The sequence below is a fragment of the Nicotiana attenuata genome, unplaced genomic scaffold (assembly GCF_001879085.1).
Source record: "Nicotiana attenuata strain UT unplaced genomic scaffold, NIATTr2, whole genome shotgun sequence".
Lineage (NCBI taxonomy): Eukaryota > Viridiplantae > Streptophyta > Magnoliopsida > Solanales > Solanaceae > Nicotiana > Nicotiana attenuata.
Genome location: NW_017670734.1, coordinates 59,164 through 63,714, shown reverse-complemented (window position 1 = coordinate 63,714; position 4,551 = coordinate 59,164).

Genomic DNA, 4,551 nt, shown 5'->3' with positions numbered 1-4,551 from the left:
TGATCTCACCCTTATGAAGTCTCAAAAGATGTTGAATGAATTGAAAAGACTCAATAGGGGAAAGAAGGACTGGGAACTCAAACTTGAAGTATATGAAATCGAAAGAGATGTACTTCAAGATAAGGTTCAGAAACTGCAAATGCAATTGAATGGCATGCGCAAATCCACCAGTCACAATTTTGATGTGATGAACCAAAAGGTCATCTTATGTTTTAGAATTTGATTCTGTATTCTGACGCCTTTAAAATCTCATTTTTTCCCACCTCGATTTGCGTGCACAATCCGAGCGTGTTTCCAGAAAGATTTTATGTTGAAAGTTAATGAAAATAATAATTTTTGTTTTTCATAGTTGATTTACTTGACTTCGGTCAATGTTTTGAGTGAGCGGATCTAGATTCGTGATTTGACGGTCCTGGTGGCTCCGTATCGAAATATAGGACCCGGGCGTATGCCCGGAATCTAATTCCGAGGTCCCTAGCTCGAGAAACGAATTTTTGATGAAAATTGAAAGTCCGAAAATTAAATGGTTTTAAGAATTTGGTTAATGTTTGATCTCTTTAGTATCGGGTCCGTCTTATGGTCCCGGAGCCCGGTACAGGTTCATTATGATATTTAAGACTTGTTTGTGAAATTTGGTGAGAAACGGAGTTGGTTTGACATGATTCGGACGTTCGGTTGAGAAAATAGAAATTTTAAAGTGTTCTTGAGAATTTCATTTGATTTGGTGCTAAATTTGTAGTTCTAGGTGTTATTTTGGCAATTTGATCGCGCGAGCAAGTTCGTATGTGTGACGACCCAACCCGTCGTCACGTGTGTTACCGCCCCATTTTCCTCATTTTCTATTTCTTTATGCTTCATTATCAGTGTTTGGTGTGAATGAGTTGATTTGGATTGGTTCTAGAAGGGAAATGAGATACTTAGTCTCTTTAAGGAAGGTTTGTTTTGGAAAAGTCAACCGGACGTTGACTCATGTGTTAGAGGGCTCGGATATGAATTCTGATGATTCGGTTAGATTTGGGGGATGATTTGTGACTTAGGAGGGTGATCAAAAGTAATTTTGGAGGTCCGGTGTAGAATTAGGCTTGAATTGGCAAAGTTAGAATGTTGGCGAATTCCGGTTGATAGGTGAGATCTTGATCCGGGGGTCAGAATGGAATTCCGAGAGTTGCAGTAGCTTCGTTAGGTGATTTGGGACGTGTGTGCAAAATTTCAGGTCATTCGGAGGTGTTTTGGTTGGGTTTTTGATCGAATGCGTGTTTCGGAAGTTTTAGAAGAACTTAGGCTTGAATCCGATGTAATTTGGTGGTTTTGGTGTTGTTTGAGGTGTTCTGATGATTGGAGCAAGTTTGAATGATGTGTTAGGATGTGTTGATGCTTTTGGTTGAGGTCCCGGGGGCCTCGGGGTGATTTTGGATAGTTAACGGGGAGTTTTGGTTTGAGAACTTAAGAAAATTGCAGCTGCTTCTGGTATTTTTGCTTCTGCGGAAATGGGACCGCAGAAGTGGTGCAGAGTGGCTGACCGCATCTGCGGAGTCACAGATGCGACAATATGACCGCAGATGCAGAATTTTGGAAATCTAAGGGAAACCGCATCAACGGAAATGGAATTGCAGATGCGGGAGACGCAGAAGCGGTCTTGTCACTGCAGAAGCGGTTTATTCCGCAGAAGCGACACTTAACCGCAAAAGCGGAAGTCGCAGATGCGGCTAAGGAGCCGTGATGCGGAAATAACTGGTCAGTGATGTTTTATTTCTCTTTCGCGAAATTTCAAAGGGTTTCATAATTTTCACTTCGGACTTGGAGAATTTGGTCGAGTTGGAAGAGAGAAATCAAGTGACTTCATTGAGGTAAGGATTTCTGAGTCAAAAACACGATTTTATGGTGCAAATACATGAATTAAAACTGAAAAATTAAGGAATCAAGGATCAAAAATGGTGATTAGGGCTTGAAACTTAAGAGAGTTAAAATGGGGATTTGAGGGGTCATTTGGACTCCGATTTTGATGTTCTTTATATGTATATACTCGTGGCGAGATAACGAATCCGTTGATGGTAAATTTTCTGATTTTCGAGAAGTAAGCCCGGGGCTCGGGTTTTTGCTAATTTCGAGATTTTAGCTATTTTTCGATTGTTTTCGATTGGGTATTGTCGCATTAGCATATTGTGATGTATTCGTTGTGGTTTTGATCTAATCGGCACACGAGGAGGTCAATTCGAAAGGCAAGGGCATAGCGAGCTAGGACTTTGGCCGGCTTGAGGTAAGTAATAGATGTAAATGCTGTTCTGAGGGTTTGAAACGCCGAATTTGCACATTGTAGTGCTATGTTGAGGTGACTTGCACGCCGGATAACGGGCGTGGGGTAGAGCACCGTCGGGGATCGTGACTTGGTCCGTCCCGCTTAATAAAATTACTACCTAATTGATTGAAGCCTAGTAGATATTCTTATAAAAATGGATTAATTATCATAATTGGGCTTCGTGCCAACTGCTTGAATCCTTCAGGGATTTGTTTTTACTGGCTTCTTACCATATTTACAGATAATTGAACTCAGTCCTAGAATTTAATACTGTTTTGCAAACTCAGCCATTTTTCTCAAACTAGAAACTTAATTAATATTTTTAAATGATGTTTGGGCTGAATATTTCTATATTATTGTGCCCTAGAGGATTATGTGATTTTGGACTGAGTATGGGATCGGGTTGCACGCCGCAGCGGTATGATACTGATATTTATATGAGGCCGAGAGCCTAGTTGATGCCACGATATGGCTTATTATTGTGCTTGGGCCGTAAGGGGCCCCTCCCGGAGTCTGCACACCTCCAGTGAGCGCCGTCGACGATAAATAAATGGAGCGGGCTGCACGCCGCAGCGGGTACTGGAGAGTACCGGTCTATGTCTTGCATTGCATATTATTAATTGTCATTTATTTACTTGTCTGCTGTGATATTTCTATAATTGTTTTCACTATTTTTACTGGATTTTATGCTGCTGGGTTCAAGTTGCTGTATTTATAGAGTTACTTTGTGCCTATTCAGGCTCTTATTCTCATCTTTATATATGTTTATTGCTCACTGGGTCGGAGTACTCACATTACTCCCTGCACCTTGCGTGCAGATCTAGGTACTACTGAGGCTGAGTGAGGACTTCTCTGCTTAGCAGCTTATCCGGGAGTATCAAGGTAGCTGCACTTGACGTCTGCAGTCCTGATCTTCCCTCTGTCTTATTTGTCTTATTTCCGCGTTTCTAGAGACTATATGTAGTAGGTTGATACTCTTGTGCTAGAGGCTCAGACTTGTGACACCGGATTCTTCGGGCTATGTAATTGCTTTATTACATGGGATTCCGCATATTATACTTTATTTCAGTTATTCAGTATGGTGACTTAGTAATTCATCCGTGTTAAATAAATTCATGAGTTGTATAAATGGTCAAGGTTATTGAACTGGTCGGGCTTGCCTAGCAATGTGTTGGGCGCCATCACGACCGGGGTTGGGGTCGTGACAAGTTGGTATCAGAGCCTAGGTGACTTGGTCTCGCGAGTCATAAGCCGGTTGGTAGAGTCCCGTGGATCGGTACGGAGACGTCTGTACTTATCCTCGAGAGGCTACCGAACCTTTAGGAACACTTCATATTCTTGAAACTCTTGTCGTGCGGCTTTGTTGAATTGAGAACTAAATCTTTATTATTCTATTCTCTCACAGATGGTGAGGACACGAGCTACCGGACGTGACGGACGACCACCAGTGCCACCTACTGAGGCCACCAGAGGCCTTGGACGCGGTCGTGGTCGTGGCAGAGGCAGAGTAGCCGGGGCAGCACCTGCAGATCCACTAATTGCCCCAGCTCAGGATCAGGCTCCAGCTGTGGATACTCCAGCAGCACCTGTTCAGGCACCAATTGTGCCTATCGTGATTCCGGGTCTTCAGGAGACCTTGGCTCAGATATTATCGATCTGCACTGGCCTAGCTCAGGCGGTTTCAGCCACCACAGCAACAGCAGCTACTTCACAAGCCGGGGGAGGTAATCAGACCCCCGTTGCTCACACACCTGATCAGGCGGCACAGGGACTACAAACACCAGAGGCACCTCCAGCTCAGCAGGTTGCACCATCTCAGGGCTTCGTGGTTCCAGCTACGCCAGACGATGAGCAGCGTCGTCTCGAGAGGTTTGGTAGGCTCCAGCCTCTGACATTCGGTGGTGCTGAGAGCGAGGATGCCCAGGGTTTCCCTGACAGATGTCAGCGTATACTCCGTACGGTAGGGATCCTTGAGTCGAGTGGTGTGGCATTTACTACTTTTCAGTTCACGGGGGCTGCTCCTACTTGGTGGGAGGACTTTGAGAGGCGTAGGTCTGCCGGTGCAGCACCTCTTACTTGGCAGCAGTTCTCCGCTCTTTTTCTAGAGAAGTATGTACCTCAGTCCCATAGGGAGGAGCTGCGTAGGCAGTTTTGAGTGGTTGACACAGGGAGATATGACAGTGACTCAAAACGAGATGAGGTTTTCCCAGCTGGCTTCTCATGCTACTTGGATGGTTCCGTCAGATCGTGAGAGG